Below are 25,706 nucleotides of genomic sequence, written 5' to 3'. Positions count from 1 at the left end.
ACTTCAATCTTTAATAATAAAATTAAATGAAAATAAAAAATTTAATTATATTAACTCTTACTATGTAATTTTTTTAAATTGAGTGAATATTTACGGATTAATCATTTTTACTGTAATTTTTAGAATTTATTAAGGATTTAAGTTAAATAAACTAGTAACCTTCAAAGTTAAAAATAGAATTATTCTAAGCCTTAGAATAATATTCACCTATAAATTTGCAATTTATAATCATAATTGAATATAAGGCTTAATAAAGGAGAAAACTCATAATTAAATTTACAATTTAACGCTTTAATTCAGCCACTTTATCGAATAAATGATTATTTTCTACTAATCATAAAGATATTGGAACATTATACTTTTTATTTGGAATATGGGCAGGAATAGTAGGAACATCGTTAAGTATTTTAATTCGGTTAGAATTAGGAACTAGAGGAAGATTAATTGGAAACGACCAAATTTATAATATAATTGTTACAGCTCATGCTTTCATTATAATTTTCTTTATAGTAATACCTATTATAATTGGGGGTTTTGGAAATTGATTAGTTCCTTTAATAATTGGAGCTCCTGATATAGCATTTCCACGATTAAATAACATAAGATTTTGACTTTTACCCCCTGCTTTAACTCTTTTAATTTTAAGAACAATCGTAGAAATAGGGGCAGGAACAGGATGAACTGTTTACCCTCCTCTTTCTTCTAATTTAACACATAACGGGCCTTCAGTAGATTTAGTGATTTTTAGTTTACATTTAGCAGGAATTTCCTCAATTTTAGGTGCAGTAAATTTCATTTCAACTATTATAAATATACGTCCATTTGGTATAATACTTGATAAAACTCCTTTATTTGTATGATCTGTTCTTATTACAGCAATTCTTTTATTACTATCACTACCAGTTCTTGCAGGAGCAATTACTATACTATTAACTGACCGAAACTTAAATTCTTCTTTTTTTGATCCAACCGGAGGGGGAGACCCAATTTTATACCAACATTTATTTTGATTTTTTGGCCATCCTGAAGTTTATATTTTAATTCTCCCAGGATTTGGTATAATTTCCCATATTATTACACAAGAAAGAGGGAAAAAAATTGCCTTTGGTTCTTTAGGAATAATTTATGCTATATTAGCTATTGGACTTCTAGGATTTGTAGTATGAGCTCATCACATATTTACAGTGGGAATAGATGTTGATACTCGAGCTTATTTTACTTCAGCTACTATAATTATTGCAGTACCCACTGGAATTAAAATTTTTTCTTGATTAGCAACTTTACATGGAATACAATTTTACTATACACCTTCAATTTTATGAACCCTGGGATTTTTATTTTTATTTACAATTGGTGGATTAACAGGAGTAATTTTAGCTAACTCTTCCATAGATATTATTTTACATGATACCTATTATGTTGTAGCTCATTTCCATTACGTTTTATCTATAGGAGCTGTATTTGCCATTATAGCAGGATTTATCCATTGATTCCCTTTAATTACAGGATTCAATCTTAACAATAAATTATTACAAATCCAATTTTTAATTATATTTATTGGGGTAAACTTAACATTTTTTCCTCAACACTTCTTAGGACTAAGAGGAATACCTCGACGATACTCTGATTATCCTGATGCTTATTACAAATGAAATAAAATTTCTTCTATTGGATCTATAATTTCCTCTCTTAGAATAATCTTTATAATCTTAATTATTTGAGAAAGATTTTATTCAATACGTTTAAGAAAGTTTAATTCTAATGTACCCTCTTTAATTGAATGACTCCAACTTTCTCCCCCTAATGAACATTCTTATTCAGAAGTACCAATCTTAGCTCAAAAATTCTAATATGGCAGATTAGTGCATTGGATTTAAACCCCAATTATAAAGATTTACCTTTTTTTAGAAATAGCGACTTGAAAATCATATATATTTTTAGACAGAGCTTCATATTTACTGGAACAATTAAGATTTTTTCATGATCACGCCCTTTTGATCTTAATAATAATCACTTGTATTGTAACATATACCATAATGAGACTAACATTAAATGAAATTAACAATGAGTACAATATCTAGTACAATATCCAAACGAGTAATATCATATGATATTAATTATTTATCTGGTTATCTAATGTATCAGCAATATAATTGCCATCAACATAAACCATTGTCAGACAGAAGGTCTCCCCGCCAATACGTAGGAATCATAATCGAAAGTAACCCAAGGAGAATGATGTCATCAAGGGAGGATAGCGATATACCGGTTTCACCCTTATTAGGGATCATCAGTACCGCATAATCCTACCCAAGATGACAATCAAACGAAATAGCAGGCATCTTATTGAACGCTGGCAGTCGCTAGTCAGTATGAATTACTGAAGAGCGCCACCCAGCGGACAAATAACCTAACTACCTCCTCCATGAGTACCTCGAAAAAAGCAGAATCCCACGTCAACAAGGAAAATCTTCCGTTTTTCAGCCTAAGCGACATTCATATTGAAAAATAACAAAATAAAACGGCTGTTATTTGGATATAATTGATGAAATTAACAATGAGTACAATATCTAGTACAATATCCAAACGAGTAATATCATATGATATTAATTATTTATCTGGTTATCTAATGTATCAGCAATATAATTGCCATCAACATAAACCATTGTCAGACAGAAGGTCTCCCCGCCAATACGTAGGAATCATAATCGAAAGTAACCCAAGGAGAATGATGTCATCAAGGGAGGATAGCGATATACCGGTTTCACCCTTATTAGGGATCATCAGTACCGCATAATCCTACCCAAGATGACAAGATATTGTACTCATTGTTAATTTCATCAATTATATCCAAATAACAGCCGTTTTATTTTGTTATTTTTCAATATGAATGTCGCTTAGGCTGAAAAACGGAAGATTTTCCTTGTTGACGTGGGATTCTGCTTTTTCGAGGTACTCATGGAGGAGGTAGTTAGGTTATTTGTCCGCTGGGTGGCGCTCTTCAGTAATTCATACTGACTAGCGACTGCCAGCGTTCAATAAGATGCCTGCTATTTCGTTTGATTGTCATCTTGGGTAGGATTATGCGGTACTGATGATCCCTAATAAGGGTGAAACCGGTATATCGCTATCCTCCCTTGATGACATCATTCTCCTTGGGTTACTTTCGATTATGATTCCTACGTATTGGCGGGGAGACCTTCTGTCTGACAATGGTTTATGTTGATGGCAATTATATTGCTGATACATTAGATAACCAGATAAATAATTAATATCATATGATATTACTCGTTTGGATATTGTACTAGATATTGTACTCATTGTTAATTTCATCAATTATATCCAAATAACAGCCGTTTTATTTTGTAACATTAAATAATTATAACCATCGTTTTATATTAGAAGGACACAATATTGAAACAATTTGAACTATCATACCAGCATTAACTTTAATTTTTATTGCTTTTCCTTCTTTAAAATTAATTTACTTAATTGATGAAATCCGTAACCCTTTAGTTACTATTAAAACTATTGGTCATCAATGATATTGAACCTATGAATATACAGATTTTAAAAATCTTGAATTTGATTCATATTTAATTAATAATAATCAACTTTTTAATTTTCGATTACTAGAAGTTGATAATCGAACTATTTTACCATATCTTTCTCATATTCGAATTCTAACTTCATCTTCTGACGTAATTCATTCTTGAACAGTTCCTTCAACAGGAGTAAAAGTCGATGCCTCCCCAGGGCGATTAAATCAACTTAGATTTAATTTAAATCGAACTGGAATTTTTTTTGGTCAATGTTCAGAAATTTGTGGAGCAAACCATAGATTTATACCTATTTCTATTGAAAGAATTTCTCCCCAAAATTTCATTAAATGGGTAGAAAATTTTTCATTAGATGACTGAAAGATAAGTATTGGTCTCTTAAACCACTTTATAGTAATTAACGACTACTTCTAATGAAAAATTTAGTTAACCTATAACATTAGTTTGTCAAACTAAAATCATTCTCAGAATAATTTTTAATTCCTCAAACTATACCTATGGATTGGTTTTCCTTATATATTTTTATAACACTTTTATTTATTATTTTAAACATTAAAATATTTTATTCTCATAAAAAATCTCCTTTAAAAAATTTTAAATTATTAAATAAAAAACTTTCTTGAAAATGATAATAAATCTTTTTTCTTCTTTTGATCCTTCATCTTATTTTATATTACCTTTAAATTGACTAAGAATAATTATTAGTTTTTTATTTATTCCTTCTATATTCTGACTAATTCCTAATCGATTTAACTTTTTAATTCAAAATATATTAATTACTCTACATAAAGAATTCAAAATCATTACAAAAAAAAATAATACTTTAATATTTATTGTATTATTTTACTTCATTATAATTAATAACTTAATAGGGTTATTTCCTTACATTTTTACAGCCTCAAGTCATATAATTTTTACTCTATCCCTAGCTTTACCTTTATGGTTAAGATTTATATTAAATAGTTGAATTAGTCACACTTATCACTCATTTGCCCATCTAATGCCTCAAGGAACTCCTTCTATTTTAATACCTTTTATAGTATGTATTGAAACAATTAGAAATATTATTCGTCCTGGAACTCTCGCTATTCGTTTATCAGCTAATATAATTGCAGGACACCTTTTATTAACTCTTTTAGGAAACACTGGTCCTATAGTAAATTTGCTTATTTTATTAATTATTATAATTCAATTTATACTAATTTTATTAGAATCAGCAGTAGCTTTAATTCAATCTTATGTTTTTGCTATCCTTAGAACTCTTTATTCTAGAGAAAATAATTATGATAAAAAATCACCCATTTCATTTAGTAGATTATAGTCCTTGACCAATTTTAGGAGCTTTTAGAGCTATAACTGCAATAATAGGAATAATTAAATGATTCCATCTTTTTAACTCTAATTTATTTATTTTAAGAAATATAATTCTTTTACTAATTATATTTCAATGATGACGAGATGTAATTCGAGAAAGAACCTTTCAAGGAAACCACACTCTTTTAGTATCTTTTGGTTTACGATGAGGAATAATTTTATTTATTACCTCAGAGATTTTTTTCTTTGTTAGTTTTTTTTGAAGATTTTATCATATAAGATTATCTCCTTCTATCGAACTAGGAATAGCTTGACCTCCAAAAGGAATTAATACCTTTAATCCTAATGAAATCCCATTATTAAACACTATTATTCTATTAAGATCAGGCCTAAGAGTAACTTGAGCCCACCATAGATTAATAGAAAATAATTTTAATCAAACATTTCAAAGATTAATTATTACTGTTTTTCTAGGAATATATTTTTCTTTACTACAAGGAATTGAATATTTAGAAGCCCCATTTTCTATAGCCGATTCAGTTTATGGAAGAACATTCTTTATAGCTACAGGATTCCATGGTTTACATGTTATTATTGGTTCTATTTTTCTTTTAGTTTGTTTAACTCGATTAAACTTTAATCATTTTAGAAACAATCACCATTTTGGATTTGAAGCAGCAGCATGATATTGACATTTTGTAGACGTAGTATGACTATTCCTATATATATCTATTTATTGATGAGGTAGATATCTATATAGTATAAATATTACATTTGATTTCCAATCAAAAAATCTTTTAAAAGTATAGATAATATTCTTAATTTCATCTTTAATTTTAATAATTCTTAGAATTATAATAATTTTAATAATTACTGCAAATTATATCTCAATAAAAACATTTAAAGATCGAGAAAAAAGTTCTCCCTTTGAATGCGGATTTGACCCTAAAAATTCTGCACGCCTACCATTCTCAATTCACTTTTTTTTAATCGCTTTAATTTTTTTAATTTTTGATGTAGAAATTACCCTTATTATCCCTTTTATTTATAGAATAAAATATTCTAATATTATAATTATTAGCATTATATTTTTTATATTCATAGCAATCTTAATTTTAGGTTTATACCATGAATGAAAACAAGGAGCCTTAAACTGATCTTTATAGGATAATAGTTAAATTAACATTTAATTTGCATTTAAAAAATACTGTTTTTCAGTTTATCTTAAATAAGAAGCAAAATATTGCTTTTAGTTTCGACCTAAAAATTTGAATTTAAATTCCTTATTTAATTGAAACCAAACTAGAGGTAAGTCACTGTTAATGATTCCAATGAGAAACTCTCCAATTGAAGAAATATAAAAATTTAAGCTTCTAACTTAATATATAGCAATTTGTTAATATTTCTATTTATATAGTTTATCTAAAACATTATATTTTCATTATAAAAAAAGATTAATTCTTATAAATACTTAAAAAATATTTTAATTTACCTCAATATCTTCAATATTGCGCTCTATTAAGCTATTTAAGTAGAATATATAAATCAATAACAAAATAATTCAAATTAAAAATATGATTATATAAATCTTTAAACTATTTTTAAAAATATACTGAAATAAAACAGAAATTTTTTTAAAAAATTTAAATAAACCCTGACTTCCTAAGAACTCTGATCAACCCTGATCTAAAAATTTATAATTTAGTATTCCTAAATTAATAAAAAAATAATTTATTCCAAAAGTTGAAATATAAGGCAAATTCCATATTAATACTAAAAAAATTAAAATTTTTATTAAATTAGAAAAAATTAAATTATAATTTAATTTTAATAAAGAAATCTCAAAACCTATAATTACCCCAATTATTACTATAATTAAAATTAAAATTTTCATAAAAAAAGGTAATACAACTAAATTGATATCCTTAAATATAAATCATATAAGAACCGTTCCTGAAAATAATACAATAATAAATATAAATCCTATTCTATAAACTATTTCATCTCTTAATTCTTCAGTTCTATTTATTCTAAACCCACAATAATCTGTAAATATTAAATAATTTAATAAACGCACTGTATAAGAAACTGTTAATGTTAAAGAAATTAATATGATTAAATAAATTACAATATTTAATCTTATCATAGAATAAACCTCTATAATTAAATCTTTTGAGTAAAATCCAGAAAAAAAGGGAATACCACATAATGATAAATTTCTTACATTAAAATATATTACAGTTATAGGAGTTTTATAAACTAAACCTCCTATAAAACGAATATCTTGACATTCTCCTATTAAATGAATAAAATTACCTGCACATATAAATAATAAGGCTTTAAATAAAGCATGAATTAATAAATGAAAAAAAGCTAATTCATATAAACCTAATCTTAAAATAGTAACTATTAAACCTAACTGACTTAAAGTTGATAAAGCAATAATTTTTTTTAAATCATATTCAAAATTAGCTGCTAAACCTGAGATTAATATTGTTATCAATCCAATGAATATTAACACAAAAGAATAATTTTCCAATAATAAATGAAATCGAATTAATAAATAAACCCCTGCTGTTACTAAAGTTGAAGAATGTACTAATGCTGAAACAGGAGTAGGAGCAGCTATAGCTGCTGGTAATCAAGCTGAAAAAGGAATTTGTGCACTTTTAGTTAAAGCAGCAATAATAATTAACAAACCTACAATTATTATTCTTTTATCTCTATAATAATAATCAATATATAATATAAAATTTCATCTTCCAAAATTTATTATCCAAGCAATAGAAATTATTAATATTGCATCTCCTACTCGATTAGATAAAGCTGTTAATATACCAGCTGAATAAGATTTTACATTTTGATAATAAATTACTAAACAATAAGAAACTAATCCTAACCCATCTCAACCCAATAAAATTGAAATTAAATTTGGACTTAAAATTATTAATAATATAGATAGAACAAATATAAAAACTAGTATAATAAAACGATTAATAGATAAATCCTTAGATATATAAGATTTTCTATAAAAAATTACTATGGTAGAAATAAATAAAACAAAAGAAACAAATAATAAAGATATTCAATCTAAAAGAATTAATATTTCTACTTCTATTGAATTTAAATTAAAAATTCTTCACTCAATAAAATAAACCTTTCCTGTATTAAGTAAAAATAATCTAAAACAAAAAAAAAAAAAAAAAAACCTAAGTATTAATCTAGAAAAAATTACACAAAAAGATATTACTTAAAGTTAAAGTAACTTCATTGACTCCACAAATCAATATTTTATATAAACTATTTAAGTAAAAGAAAAATAAATCTCTTTTTAATAAAATTAAATTTAAAGGAACCCAATGTATGAGTAATAAAATTAATTCTCGATAAGAAATTAATTCAAAAAAATATAATCTTCTGTAAAATTTTCCATGTTGACTAAAAGAATATAAATACAAACTATAAGAAGCTCTCAAAAAAGTTATAATTATTAATATAAATATACAAATATGAGAATAATTAATTAAACTATTAATTAACAAAATTTCTCTTAACAAATTTAAAGAAGGTGGTGCAGCTATATTTCTAATTACTAACTAAAATCACCATAAAGATAAAAAAGGTACAATATTAATTGAACCTTTATTAATAAAAATACTTCGACTAACAATACGTTCATAATTTATATTTACTAAAACAAATAATCCTGAAGAACAACAGCCATGAGCTAATATTATTATTAAAGATCCAGTAATTCCTCAAGAATTAAATGTTAATAAACCTGACAATAAAAGTCCTATATGAACAACTGAAGAATAAGCAATTAAAGATTTTATATCTCTTTGACGTAAACAACTTAAAGAAACTAAAATCCCTCCTATTAAAGATAAATTAATTAAAAAAAAATTAACCTTAACTCCTAGATATATAAATATAGTTAAAAATCGAATAAGTCCATATCTTCCTAACTTTAATATCACTCCTGCTAATATTATAGACCCAGCAACTGAAGCTTCTACATGTGCTTTAGGCAATCATAAATGAAATAAAAATATCGGCATTTTAACTAAAAATACTATTATTATTATAAAATATAAAATAAAACTAAATAAATTTACATTAATATAAGTCAAATCTAATGTTTTAAACTTTGAATAATAAATAAAAATAAACAATATTATTGGTAAAGAAGCTATAATTGTATAAAAAAATATATATATTCCAGCTTGAATACGTTCAGGCTGATATCCTCAACCTAAAATCAAAATCAAAATTGGAATTAACCTAGCCTCAAAAAATATATAAAATAAAAATATATTTATAGAAGAAAAAGTTAATAATAAAAAAAGCAATAATAATAATAATAAAATACTAAATAACTCACTGAAATCTTTTAAATTAAAAAGTTTTTCTCTAGCTATAAATATTAAAAAAGAAATTCAAAACCTTAATAATAACAAAAAATATGATAAAAAATCTATACCTATAAAAAAATTTAATGAACTAAAAAATAAAAAAGAAATTTTTGAAAAAAATCAAATTCTTATTAAAATTAAATAATTTTTAATTAATCAAAATTTATTTATAAAACATAAAGGAATCATAAATACTAATATTATTAATATTATCATAAAATATTTAATGAATTAAAATAATCATTTCCATAAGAACGAATTATTGACACTAATAAAGATAATCCCAAAACTCTTTCACAAACACTTATAGTTAAAAAAACTACTACAAAATAAAATTCATAACTAAAATAAGATAAATAAAAATATATTATTATAAATAAAGTTAAAATTACTAATTCTAATCTAAGTAATGTTATTAATAAATGTTTTCGATTAATAAAAAAATTTAAAATTCTAAAAATAAACATACTTAAAAAAATTATTTCCATATTTTAATAATTTAAAAAAAATACTGGTCTTGTAAACCAGCTTTAAGATTTAATCTTTTAAAATATCAGAGGAAAACAAATATATCTTTAATCTCCAAAATTAATATTTTTTATTAAACTACCCTCTGAAATCTTAATTTTAACATTTTTAAATTTTTTGGCAATTTTTCTTACCCACCCCCTATCCTTAGGACTACTTATTTTAACTTATACAATTATAACTTGTATCATTATAGGATTAATAAGATCAAACTTTTGATTTTCATATATTTTAATATTAATTATAATTGGAGGTTTACTAATTTTATTTATTTATATAACAAGAACTGCCTCTAATGAAAAATTTAAATTTAATAAATATATTATATTTATTATAATTAGTTTATTTATAATTACTATATTTATAAATAATATAAATCTATATTTAATAAATCAAAATATTAATAATGAAATTTTACATAAAATAGATTTAATTAGAAATTTTTATTTAAATTTAAATAAATTTTTAAATTACCCAAATTCTAACATATTTTTAATTTTGATTTTTTATTTATTAATTTCAATAATTGCAGTTGTAAAAATTACTAAAGTAAAATTTGGACCGTTACGTCAATTTAAATATGAAAATACCAATACGAAAAATTAATTCTTTAACGAAAATTATTAACAACTCTTTAATCGATCTACCTACACCAAGAAATATTTCATATTTATGAAATTTTGGATCTTTATTAGGCTTGTGTTTAATAATACAAATTATTACAGGATTATTTTTATCTATACATTATTGTGCAAACGTAGATTTAGCTTTTAATAGAGTGACTCATATTTGTCGAGACGTAAATATAGGATGGTTAATACGAACTATTCATGCAAATGGAGCCTCTTTATTTTTTATATGTTTATATTTACATATTAGGCGAGGCTTATATTTTGGTTCTTACAAACTTACAGAAACTTGAATGACAGGAACTACTATTTTATTTATATCTATAGCTACAGCCTTTTTAGGTTATGTTCTTCCCTGAGGGCAAATATCTTTTTGAGGAGCAACTGTAATTACAAATTTAGTTTCTGCAATCCCTTACCTAGGAAATTCTATCGTTATTTGACTATGAGGAGGTTTTGCTGTTGACAATGCTACATTAAACCGATTTTATTCATTTCATTTTATTTTACCTTTCATTATTTCAGCTTTAATTATAATTCATTTACTATTTTTACATAACTCTGGCTCTAGTAATCCTTTAGGATCTAATTCTAATCTAGATAAAATTAGTTTTCATCCATATTTCTCCTTTAAAGATATTTTAGGTTTTCTCATTATAATATTTTTTATTTTAAATATTATTATTCTATATCCTTATATATTAAGAGATCCTGATAATTTTATCCCAGCTAATCCTCTTTCCACCCCTCCTCATATTCAACCAGAATGATATTTTTTATTTGCTTATGCAATTCTTCGCTCTATTCCCAATAAACTTGGAGGTGTAATTGCTTTAGTAATATCAATTGCTATTCTTTATTTTATACCTTTTATTAATTTCAAAATAATGAAAAGAAACAGCTTTTATTATATTAATAAAATTATATTTTGAAATTTTATCGTTACAGTTATAATTTTAACATGAATCGGAGCTAAACCAGTTGAAAATCCTTTTATTTTCATAGGACAAATTTTTACCTTAATCTATTTCATATACTTTATATTAAACTCAATTATTTACAAAATTTGAGACTGATGAATATTTAATTAATCAATGAGCTTGAAAAGCATATATTTTGAAAATATAAGAAAGAATTTAAATTTCTATTGATTTATACAAAATTTAATTAACTATATAATTAATACTATAAATAATAATCTTAATCTAAAATTTAATATAAGCATATTCAAAGAAACAGGCAAAAAAACCTTTCAAGATAAATATATTAATTTATCATATCGATAACGAGGTAAAGTCCCTCGAACCCAAATTCATATAAAAGAAAAAAATAATAATTTTAAAAAAAATATAATAGAATAAAAATCTCCTCCTATAAAAATCAACCTTCTTATTATTCTTATAAAAATAATATTAGAATATTCAGCCATAAAAATAAAAGCAAATCCAAAACTTCTATATTCAACGTTAAATCCTGAAACTAACTCTGATTCACCCTCAGAAAAATCAAAAGGAGTTCGATTAGTTTCAGCTAATCTTGAAATAAATCATATTATTCTTAGAGGAAAATTAAATATAACAAATCAAACATATTTTTGATAAAAAATAAAATCTATTAAATTTAAAGATATAATTAACACTAAAAATGATAATAAAATTAAAAATATTCTTACTTCATAAGAAATTACTTGAGCAACAGAACGAAGCCTTCCTAATAAAGAATAAATCGAATTTGAAGATCAACCCGATAATATAATTGTATACACACTAAAACTAGAAATTACAAAAAAAAACAATACAGAAAAATTAAACTTAAATAAATAACAATAAAAAGGTATTCTAATTCATAATATTAATGCTAAAATTAAATTAAAAACTGGTGATATAATATAAATTAAAATATTAGCCATATAAGGAAAAATTATTTCTTTTCTAAATAATTTAATTGCATCACTAAAAGGCTGTAAAATTCCTAAAAAACCTACTTTATTAGGGCCTTTTCGAATTTGAATATACCCTAATAACTTACGTTCTAATAAAGTTAAAAAAGCTACTCTAACTAAAATACAAATAATTATTAAAATAAAAATTATCAAAATTAAAATTATATCAATTATTATTTGTATAAAATACTTATAAAGATTCTAAATCTAACGCACTAATCTGCCAAAATAATAATTTTATTCATTTATAAAATTTTAAATCATAAACTTGGTCCTTTCGTACTAAAATTTATTAAATTATTAAAGATAGAAACCAACCTGGCTTACACCGGTTTAAACTCAGATCATGTAAAGTTTTAATGGTCGAACAGACCAAATATTTAAGCTTCTACACCTAAATTTAACTTTAATCCAACATCGAGGTCGCAATCTTTTCTTTCGATTTGAACTCTAAAAAAAAATAACGCTGTTATCCCTAAGGTAATTTATTCTTTTAATCATAAAAATGGATCAATTTTTCATAAATTAATGGTTAAAATTAAAAAAGTTAATCTAATTTTTTTATCACCCCAATCAAATTTAACAAAAATTTTAAATTTTATAATTCTTTAAATTAAAAATCTTTTATAAATTAAACTCTATAGGGTCTTCTCGTCTTTTAAAAAAATTTAAGCTTTTTAACTTAAAAATAAAATTTTTAAATAATAAAATTTAGAAAGTTATCTTCTCATCAAACCATTCATACAAGCTTTCAATTAAAAAACTAATGATTATGCTACCTTTGCACAGTCAAAATACTGCGGCCCTTCAAATTTTATTCAGTGGGCAGGTCCTACTTTAAATTATAATCAAAAAGAGATGTTTTTATTAAACAGGTGAAAGATATTTTTGCCTAATTACTTAATTATACCTTTCGTAATTACTTATATTTTTACAAAATAATTAATACTAATTTTATCATTATTTCAATATAATTTTTATTATTAAATTTACTTTAATAAAAAAATTAAATTAATATATAAATATTTTTAATTAAATAACAAATTTTAACAAACTTCAAATAGTAAAAATTTCTAATTCTATAAATTATTAATTTATAATATTTAATTATAATAATTTAATTTTAAGCTTATCCCTAAAACTATTAAAATAAAAATTCAAAAAATTAAAAATTAAATTTTTATAATTTTTATAATGAATTAAATTCTTTTCTTAAAAAACTAGATATATTTAAAAACGAATAACGTTTCATTACTATATAATTATTATAAATATTTATTAAACAATAATATTTATAACTGTATAGCTCTTTTAAATTCGAGATAAATATATAAATATTAAATTTTTAATAAACCCTGATACACAAGGTACACAATATTGTTTCTTTTATAAATTTATATAATTTTCCTTTTCAGTACTATTAATCTATCATAAAATAAAATTTTTCTTAATCTAATAAAAATACTAATTATTTAATAAAATTATATATATATATATATATATATATATATATATATATATTAATTAAATAAATTTTAAAATTCAATTTAAATTATTTATTATCTTCTTAATGTAAATAAGATGCTTATTCAAGCTCTAAACTGACATTCTAGAATCACTTTCCAGTAAATCTACTATGTTACGACTTATTCCATATTAGATGAAAGCGACGGGCAATATGTGCATATTTTAGTACTAAATCATTAAAAATAAAAATATTTAATTACAATCAAATCCAATTTCATAAAACTTTTAAAATATATAAATCCATAAATATAATTTAATGTAACCCATTTCTACTTTAATATAAACTTCACCTTGATCTGATTTAAATTTTTAAAAAATATCTAAATATTAATTTCTAAAAAAATATTTAACAACGACGATATAAAAGTTTCTAACTAAAGTAATTTTAATCGTGGATTATCGTTTATAGAACAGGTTCCTCTGAAAAGTAAAAATACCGCCAAATCATTTAGCTTTAAAGAACTTAACTATTAATCACTTAACTTTATAATTTACTTAATTAATAATAGGGTATCTAATCCTAGTTTATTATAATAATTTCTTAACCTCAAAAAAACATAATTAAAAATATTAATAAATTAAAATTTCACCTTAAAACTTAAAATTTCTTTTTTAATTTTTAATTCTATTAATTAAAGCTAATAAATATATATTATATTTTTTGTATAACCGCTGCTGCTGGCACAAAAATTGCAAATACTAAATCTTATCACTAATTCTAAATTTTTTTAATAATTAAAAATATACACTACTAATTTATTAAATTTAAAACAATATTCATATAAATCTTGAATGAATATATATATCTAATACCATAATCAAATATCTAATTAACTAAAACCCAAAAAAGACTACATTTAGTTAAAATTTATTTCAAACAAAAAAAAATTAACTTTATTTAGAAATAATAATAATTAAATTAAATTTAAAAAATTAAATTATTAAAACTAATAATTTTAAAAACTTTATGTTAACAAATCTTTGTAACTTCCTCCCGTCAAAAGCGTCCCCTTAGATAATAACCAAACCTTAAACTTTTTAACTCTAAATTAAAAAATTTTCCCCCAAGGATTTACAAGTTATACCCTTAAATTTAGTGCTACCCTACTCACTAAATCCAATACTAAACAATTTAAATTGTAACAATTCTTATTGCCGACTGTTATAGCTTTATTCAAATTTAATTTTAATAAAATAAATTTTGTAATAAACTGAAGCCTACCAAATATCAAAAATATTTTAAATTATCGGATTTGAAAAATTCTTAATAAATACAATAATTTTTAAAAAATAAATTATAATTATAAAAACTTTATGTTAACAAATCTTTGTAACTTCCTCCCGTCAAAAACGTCCCCTTAGATAATAACCAAACCTTAAACTTTTTAACTCTAAATTAAAAAATTTTCCCCCAAGGATTTACAAGTTATACCCTTAAATTTAGTGCTACCCTACTCACTAAATCCAATACTAAACAATATAAATTGTAACAATTCTTATTGCCGACTGTTATAGCTTTATTCAAATTTAATTTTAATGAAATAAATTTTGTAATAAACTGAAGCCTACCAAATATCAAAAATATTTTAAATTATCGGATTTAAAAAATTCTTAATAAATACAATAATTTTTAAAAAATAAATTATAATTATAAAAACTTTATGTTAACAAATCTTTGTAACTTCCTCCCGTCAAAAACGTCCCCTTAGATAATAACCAAACCTTAAACTTTTTAACTCTAAATTAAAAAATTTTCCCCCAAGGATTTACAAGTTATACCCTTAAATTTAGTGCTACCCTACTCACTAAATCCAATACTAAACAATATAAATTGTAACAATTCTTATTGCCGACTGTTATAGCTTTATTCAAATTTAATTTTAATAAAATAAATTTTGTAATAAACTGAAGCCTACCAAATATCAAAAATATTTTAAATTATCGGATTTAAAAAATTCTTGATAAATACAATAATTTTAAAAAAATAAATTATAATTTTATTATAAAATAAAATAATCAAAAATTAAATTTTTTAAAATTCAAAATAAATTTAAATTTAAATTTATTAATTTAGTTCCCCCCGAAACTAAACATTTTCTATTTTTATTAAAATATTTAAATTAACCTATTCTAAAAATTTTCAAAATTATATAAAAATCAAATTTATGAAAAATGAAAAAAAAAATTCCTCCCCTAATCATCAAAATTTTCAAAAATCCATAAATTTTGATAAATTTTTAACAATTTTTCACAAAATTTTTAAACGAAATAACTTTATTACACTAACAAATAATTTTTTCAAAAAAAATTATTAGATAATTTCCATATCACAATTTTTAAAAATTATTTAAATTTAAATTTCTAACAAAAAAATATAGATTTTTTTTTTATGAGCGATTTCCTTTTAAGCATTTATATAAAATTTTCAAAAATTACTCGAATTTTATGAAAATCCTAAATTTTCATACATAATTTTTTTAACTATGTAATAATTAAACTTAAAATAATTATAATTTAAATCAAAATATTGACATAATAACTTTACTTTACTAACAAATCATTTTTTTACCCTTTAAGATCACTTTTTATCCAATAAATTAAAAATTATTCGAGACAACCAAAAAATAGACAAATTTAACCAAATATTTAAAAATTACATTTTTTTGTTAGATATTTTAATTTAAATTTTTTATGAAATCTTTATTAATTTTATTTTTCTAAATCTATTTTTCACGTAATTTTTAATAGATTTAGTTAAAATAAGAATAACTTCATCTTCATGATAAATACCATAATACTTTAGAAATAATATTTCTTAATGATAATTTAATTCATTAATACTTAGGTTTTTTTTTTTTTTTTTTCATTAATTTTGAATTTTTCATTAAAAATTAACTTTATTAATAACTAATAATTTTTAATATATTATTAATAATTATAGATTAATTATAATTTAATTCTTATATAAATAAAATGTTAATATTTTAATGTTAAATTAATTATTAATAATTTATACTCTTTATATATATATTATAAATATTATTAATATATAAAATATTTATTAATATAGAAATTCTCGAAATTCACCTTCGTTTTTATATACTGATTTACTTTATATATTCTTTCTCTTTTTTTCGGGAGTACTATTATATATCCCTTAAGATACCAATATTAAATCGGTTTTTATATATTTAAAAATGTTTATTTTAACTATTTAATTAAAATTAGCACCTAGAATATTACTAATGGTACTATCCAATGTAAGATATATTTCGCCCTTATATATAAATAATTATATATTAATAAGTAATTATTAATTATTAAATATTATAGATATATATAAATAAATTCTTTAATTAAAAAGGCATAGGGTCCAAGAGAAAAACCCTATTAAAAGACAAAATTTAAATTAATACTGCTAATAAAGTATCGATTTTAGGCCATTTTTTTTTGCCCAAATTTTGACCCAAAAAATGCAAAAAATTGCAAAATTTTGCATTTTTTTCGTTTTTTTTTGAAATTTTTCAAAAAATTTGATCTTTAAAATTGACATTATTGTCTAAAAAACAATTATAACACTTGGATATAAAAACCGATGTATGAGGAAGTTCCTATTAGGGCGCCTGAAGAAAGGGTCATTTTGATGAGATGAAACATGTGCAACCCACCCCTAGTTCCATCCCCGAAATTTTTGAAAAAAATGCCAAATTTCGTGAAATTTGATGAAATTTGGAAAAAATCTTCGGATTACAAAATTTTACAGGGATCGATTATTTTTTATGTGAAAAAAGGATTTATCATAAAATCTCTTTTTCCAAACTATTTTGTTAGAAAAATCAACTTTTAGAAAAAATTCTTCTTCTAGTCTAACAGAAAATTTATTTTATAGAAAATTTAAACCTTTTCTGTGAAAATAAAATTGAAAGAATAATTTTTAATTACAAAATTTTTTGATTTTTAAATATAAATCCATTTATTCAAATTTTTGTAAATTGAATTCTATTGATCCCCCCCCATAGAATTCTTATACAAATTTATTAATAAGGTGATATTTAAAAATTTTAAAAATTTAAAAGTCAGTTTCTTAGTTATTCAAAATCAAAAACTAATAATTTTAAAAACTTAAACGTTGATTGTTGGACTTAGCCTCAGGATTGGTTTAGAATATTGAAATTGATCCTGAAGTAGGACGACCAAAATCAACTCAAATTTATCGGATTTGGTGTTGATTGTTGGACTTAGCCTCAGGATTGGTTTAGAATGTTGAAATTGATCCTGAAGTAGGGCACCAAAATCAACTCAAATTTATCGGGTTTGGTGTTGATTGTTGGACTTAACCTCAGGATTGGTTTAGAATGTTAAATTGATCCTGAAGTAGGACGACCAAAATCAACTCAAATTTATCGGATTTGGTGCTGATTGTTGGACTTAGCCTCAGGATTAGTTTAGAATGTTGAAATTGATCCTGAAGTAGGGCACCAAAATCAACTCAAATTTATCGGATTTGGTGTTGATTGTTGGACTTAGCCTCAGGATTGGTTTAGAATGTTGAAATTGATCCTGAAGTAGGACACCAAAATCAACTCAAATTTATCGGATTTGGTATTGATTGTTGGGCTTAGCCTCAGGATTGGTTTAGAATGTTGAAATTGATCCTGAAGTAGGGCACCAAAATCAACTCAAATTTATCGGATTTGGTATTGATTGTTGGGCTTAGCCTCAGGATTGGTTTAGAATATTGGAATTGATCCTGAAGAAGGGCACCAAAATCAACTCAAATTTATCGGATTTGGTGCTGATTGTTGGACTTAGCCTCAGGGTTAGTTTAGAATGTTGAAATTGATCCTGAAGTAGGACGACCAAAATCAACTCAAATTTATCGGATTTGGTGTTGATTGTTGGGCTTAGCCTCAGGATTGGTTTAGAATGTTGAAATTGATCCTGAAGTAGGGCACCAAAATCAACTCAAATTTATCGGATTTGGTATTGATTGTTGGGCTTAGCCTCAGGATTGGTTTAGAATATTGGAATTGATCCTGAAATAGGACGACCAAAATCAACTCAAATTTATCGGATTTGATGTTGATTGTTGGGCTTAGTCTCAGGATTGGTTTAGAATGTTGAAATTGATCCTGAAGTAGGGCACCAAAATCAACTCAAATTTATCGGATTTGGTGCTGATTGTTGGACTTAGCCTCAGGATTGGTTTAGAATGTTGAAATTGATCCTGAAGTAGGGCACCAAAATCAACTCAAATTTATCGGATTTGGTGCTGATTGTTGGACTTAGCCTCAGGATTAGTTTAGAATGTTGAAATTGATCCTGAAGTAGGGCACCAAAATCAACTCAAATTTATCGGATTTGGTGTTGATTGTTGGACTTAGCCTCAGGATTGGTTTAGAATGTTGAAATTGATCCTGAAGTAGGGCACCAAAATCAACTCAAATTTATCGGATTTGGTATTGATTGTTGGGCTTAGTCTCAGGATTGGTTTAGAATGTTGAAATTGATCCTGAAGTAGGGCACCAAAATCAACTCAAATTTATCGGATTTGGTATTGATTGTTGGGCTTAGTCTCAGGATTGGTTTAGAATATTGGAATTGATCCTGAAGTAGGACGACTAAAATCAACTCAAATTTATCGGGTTTGGTGTTGATTGTTGGACTTAGCCTCAGGATTGGTTTAGAATGTTGAAATTGATCCTGAAGTAGGACGACCAAAGTCAACTCAAATTTATCGAATATATTTATATAAATAATCCTATTTTATAGGATTTTTTACTTTGTGAATTAATTTTTGTACACTTAAATTAATGAAAATTTAATAGTTTTTATTTAAGGTTAAAATATTAAATTTTAAATTTAACTTAATAAGTTAAATTTTTAATTGTTAATTTTTTTTTGTAATTATATTCAATAAAATTAAATTATTTCTTAGAGTTTCAAAAACTCTTGTACATCTTATACTAGAATATAAAGATAAGCTAAAGAAGCTGATGGGTTCATACCCCATTTATAAAGGTATACCCCTTTTCTTTATAATTAAAACTATAAAATTAATATTTTTAATTTTAATAATAAGAGGAACTCTTATTTCTATTTCTGCTTATTCATGAATTAATATCTGGATTGGTTTAGAATTGAACCTCTTAGCTTTTATTCCTATTATAAATTTAGATAATTTTAAGTATTCTTCTGAATCCTCCTTGAAATATTTTTTAGTTCAAGTTTCTGCATCAATTCTAGTTTTATTTTCTTTTTTAAATTCATTTATTTTAATCAATTCTATCGAGCAAATAATACCTACTTCTATATTTTTGTTTAACAGAGCTATCCTTATAAAAATAGGAGCAGCCCCTTTTCACTTTTGATACCCAGAAGTCCTAGAAGGACTAAGATGAGCTAATGCATTATTATTAATAACTTGACAAAAAATTGCCCCAATAATTTTAATTATATATAATTTTAAATTAAACCTATTCTTTATTTTGATTATTTTGATATGTATAACCTTAGGGAGTGTAAAAACATGGAACCAAACCAGATTAAAAAAAATTCTTGCCTTATCTTCCATTAACCATATTGGTTGAATATTAAGAATAATAATATTAAATCAATCCTTATGAATATTATACTTTTTAATTTATACTTTTATTTCTTTAAATATAATCTTAATTTTTAATAAATTTAAAATCTTTAACATTAAAGATCTTATAAATAATATGAATTACAATAAAACTTTAAAATTCTATTTTTTTTTAAATTTCTTTTCTCTAGGAGGAATCCCCCCCTTTTTAGGATTTTTTCCTAAGTGACTAATTCTAAAAACTTTAATTGAAAATCACTTTTATTTTCTATCTTTTATAATAATTTTTATTACTTTAATTTGTATATATATTTATATACGCTTAATACTTCAATCTTTAATAATAAAATTAAATGAAAATAAAAAATTTAATTATATTAACTCTTACTATGTAATTTTTTTAAATTGAGTGAATATTTACGGATTAATCATTTTTACTGTAATTTTTAGAATTTATTAAGGATTTAAGTTAAATAAACTAGTAACCTTCAAAGTTAAAAATAGAATTATTCTAAGCCTTAGAATAATATTCACCTATAAATTTGCAATTTATAATCATAATTGAATATAAGGCTTAATAAAGGAGAAAACTCATAATTAAATTTACAATTTAACGCTTTAATTCAGCCACTTTATCGAATAAATGATTATTTTCTACTAATCATAAAGATATTGGAACATTATACTTTTTATTTGGAATATGGGCAGGAATAGTAGGAACATCGTTAAGTATTTTAATTCGGTTAGAATTAGGAACTAGAGGAAGATTAATTGGAAACGACCAAATTTATAATATAATTGTTACAGCTCATGCTTTCATTATAATTTTCTTTATAGTAATACCTATTATAATTGGGGGTTTTGGAAATTGATTAGTTCCTTTAATAATTGGAGCTCCTGATATAGCATTTCCACGATTAAATAACATAAGATTTTGACTTTTACCCCCTGCTTTAACTCTTTTAATTTTAAGAACAATCGTAGAAATAGGGGCAGGAACAGGATGAACTGTTTACCCTCCTCTTTCTTCTAATTTAACACATAACGGGCCTTCAGTAGATTTAGTGATTTTTAGTTTACATTTAGCAGGAATTTCCTCAATTTTAGGTGCAGTAAATTTCATTTCAACTATTATAAATATACGTCCATTTGGTATAATACTTGATAAAACTCCTTTATTTGTATGATCTGTTCTTATTACAGCAATTCTTTTATTACTATCACTACCAGTTCTTGCAGGAGCAATTACTATACTATTAACTGACCGAAACTTAAATTCTTCTTTTTTTGATCCAACCGGTGGGGGAGACCCAATTTTATACCAACATTTATTTTGATTTTTTGGCCATCCTGAAGTTTATATTTTAATTCTCCCAGGATTTGGTATAATTTCCCATATTATTACACAAGAAAGAGGGAAAAAAATTGCCTTTGGTTCTTTAGGAATAATTTATGCTATATTAGCTATTGGACTTCTAGGATTTGTAGTATGAGCTCATCACATATTTACAGTGGGAATAGATGTTGATACTCGAGCTTATTTTACTTCAGCTACTATAATTATTGCAGTACCCACTGGAATTAAAATTTTTTCTTGATTAGCAACTTTACATGGAATACAATTTTACTATACACCTTCAATTTTATGAACCCTGGGATTTTTATTTTTATTTACAATTGGTGGATTAACAGGAGTAATTTTAGCTAACTCTTCCATAGATATTATTTTACATGATACCTATTATGTTGTAGCTCATTTCCATTACGTTTTATCTATAGGAGCTGTATTTGCCATTATAGCAGGATTTATCCATTGATTCCCTTTAATTACAGGATTCAATCTTAACAATAAATTATTACAAATCCAATTTTTAATTATATTTATTGGGGTAAACTTAACATTTTTTCCTCAACACTTCTTAGGACTAAGAGGAATACCTCGACGATACTCTGATTACCCTGATGCTTATTACAAATGAAATAAAATTTCTTCTATTGGATCTATAATTTCCTCTCTTAGAATAATCTTTATAATCTTAATTATTTGAGAAAGATTTTATTCAATACGTTTAAGAAAGTTTAATTCTAATGTACCCTCTTTAATTGAATGACTCCAACTTTCTCCCCCTAATGAACATTCTTATTCAGAAGTACCAATCTTAGCTCAAAAATTCTAATATGGCAGATTAGTGCATTGGATTTAAACCCCAATTATAAAGATTTACCTTTTTTTAGAAATAGCGACTTGAAAATCATATATATTTTTAGACAGAGCTTCATATTTACTGGAACAATTAAGATTTTTTCATGATCACGCCCTTTTAATCTTAATAATAATCACTTGTATTGTAACATATACCATAATGAGACTAACATTAAATAATTATAACCATCGTTTTATATTAGAAGGACACAATATTGAAACAATTTGAACTATCATACCAGCATTAACTTTAATTTTTATTGCTTTTCCTTCTTTAAAATTAATTTACTTAATTGATGAAATCCGTAACCCTTTAGTTACTATTAAAACTATTGGTCATCAATGATATTGAACCTATGAATATACAGATTTTAAAAATCTTGAATTTGATTCATATTTAATTAATAATAATCAACTTTTTAATTTTCGATTACTAGAAGTTGATAATCGAACTATTTTACCATATCTTTCTCATATTCGAATTCTAACTTCATCTTCTGACGTAATTCATTCTTGAACAGTTCCTTCAACAGGAGTAAAAGTCGATGCCTCCCCAGGGCGATTAAATCAACTTAGATTTAATTTAAATCAAACTGGAATTTTTTTTGGTCAATGTTCAGAAATTTGTGGAGCAAACCATAGATTTATACCTATTTCTATTGAAAGAATTTCTCCCCAAAATTTCATTAAATGGGTAGAAAATTTTTCATTAGATGACTGAAAGATAAGTATTGGTCTCTTAAACCACTTTATAGTAATTAACGACTACTTCTAATGAAAAATTTAGTTAACCTATAACATTAGTTTGTCAAACTAAAATCATTCTCAGAATAATTTTTAATTCCTCAAACTATACCTATGGATTGGTTTTCCTTATATATTTTTATAACACTTTTATTTATTATTTTAAACATTAAAATATTTTATTCTCATAAAAAATCTCCTTTAAAAAATTTTAAATTATTAAATAAAAAACTTTCTTGAAAATGATAATAAATCTTTTTTCTTCTTTTGATCCTTCATCTTATTTTATATTACCTTTAAATTGACTAAGAATAATTATTAGTTTTTTATTTATTCCTTCTATATTCTGACTAATTCCTAATCGATTTAACTTTTTAATTCAAAATATATTAATTACTCTACATAAAGAATTCAAAATCATTACAAAAAAAAATAATACTTTAATATTTATTGTATTATTTTACTTCATTATAATTAATAACTTAATAGGGTTATTTCCTTACATTTTTACAGCCTCAAGTCATATAATTTTTACTCTATCCCTAGCTTTACCTTTATGGTTAAGATTTATATTAAATAGTTGAATTAGTCACACTTATCACTCATTTGCCCATCTAATGCCTCAAGGAACTCCTTCTATTTTAATACCTTTTATAGTATGTATTGAAACAATTAGAAATATTATTCGTCCTGGAACTCTCGCTATTCGTTTATCAGCTAATATAATTGCAGGACACCTTTTATTAACTCTTTTAGGAAACACTGGTCCTATAGTAAATTTGCTTATTTTATTAATTATTATAATTCAATTTATACTAATTTTATTAGAATCAGCAGTAGCTTTAATTCAATCTTATGTTTTTGCTATCCTTAGAACTCTTTATTCTAGAGAAAATAATTATGATAAAAAATCACCCATTTCATTTAGTAGATTATAGTCCTTGACCAATTTTAGGAGCTTTTAGAGCTATAACTGCAATAATAGGAATAATTAAATGATTCCATCTTTTTAACTCTAATTTATTTATTTTAAGAAATATAATTCTTTTACTAATTATATTTCAATGATGACGAGATGTAATTCGAGAAAGAACCTTTCAAGGAAACCACACTCTTTTAGTATCTTTTGGTTTACGATGAGGAATAATTTTATTTATTACCTCAGAGATTTTTTTCTTTGTTAGTTTTTTTTGAAGATTTTATCATATAAGATTATCTCCTTCTATCGAACTAGGAATAGCTTGACCTCCAAAAGGAATTAATACCTTTAATCCTAATGAAATCCCATTATTAAACACTATTATTCTATTAAGATCAGGCCTAAGAGTAACTTGAGCCCACCATAGATTAATAGAAAATAATTTTAATCAAACATTTCAAAGATTAATTATTACTGTTTTTCTAGGAATATATTTTTCTTTACTACAAGGAATTGAATATTTAGAAGCCCCATTTTCTATAGCCGATTCAGTTTATGGAAGAACATTCTTTATAGCTACAGGATTCCATGGTTTACATGTTATTATTGGTTCTATTTTTCTTTTAGTTTGTTTAACTCGATTAAACTTTAATCATTTTAGAAACAATCACCATTTTGGATTTGAAGCAGCAGCATGATATTGACATTTTGTAGACGTAGTATGACTATTCCTATATATATCTATTTATTGATGAGGTAGATATCTATATAGTATAAATATTACATTTGATTTCCAATCAAAAAATCTTTTAAAAGTATAGATAATATTCTTAATTTCATCTTTAATTTTAATAATTCTTAGAATTATAATAATTTTAATAATTACTGCAAATTATATCTCAATAAAAACATTTAAAGATCGAGAAAAAAGTTCTCCCTTTGAATGCGGATTTGACCCTAAAAATTCTGCACGCCTACCATTCTCAATTCACTTTTTTTTAATCGCTTTAATTTTTTTAATTTTTGATGTAGAAATTACCCTTATTATCCCTTTTATTTATAGAATAAAATATTCTAATATTATAATTATTAGCATTATATTTTTTATATTCATAGCAATCTTAATTTTAGGTTTATACCATGAATGAAAACAAGGAGCCTTAAACTGATCTTTATAGGATAATAGTTAAATTAACATTTAATTTGCATTTAAAAAATACTGTTTTTCAGTTTATCTTAAATAAGAAGCAAAATATTGCTTTTAGTTTCGACCTAAAAATTTGAATTTAAATTCCTTATTTAATTGAAACCAAACTAGAGGTAAGTCACTGTTAATGAT

The 25,706-nt window shown here is 23.8% G+C and overlaps 4 pseudogenes; 3 read left to right on the top strand and 1 right to left on the bottom strand.

Moving 5' to 3' along the window:
* The first annotated feature begins 373 nt into the window (after positions 1–373).
* Positions 374–6,039, top strand: LOC123686637 (annotated as a pseudogene).
* Positions 6,040–6,406: 367 nt separating this feature from the next.
* On the bottom strand, positions 6,407–8,046 carry LOC123685825 (annotated as a pseudogene).
* A 2,336-nt stretch (positions 8,047–10,382) lies between these two features.
* On the top strand, positions 10,383–11,335 carry LOC123685824 (annotated as a pseudogene).
* Positions 11,336–21,201: 9,866 nt separating this feature from the next.
* Positions 21,202–25,544, top strand: LOC123686636 (annotated as a pseudogene).
* The last annotated feature ends 162 nt before the right edge of the window (positions 25,545–25,706 follow it).

The sequence above is a fragment of the Harmonia axyridis genome, chromosome X (genome assembly GCF_914767665.1).
Source record: "Harmonia axyridis chromosome X, icHarAxyr1.1, whole genome shotgun sequence".
Taxonomy (NCBI): Eukaryota; Metazoa; Arthropoda; class Insecta; order Coleoptera; family Coccinellidae; genus Harmonia; species Harmonia axyridis.
Note: the sequence above shows the minus strand (reverse complement) of the source record. Positions and strands in the feature narration are given on the sequence as shown.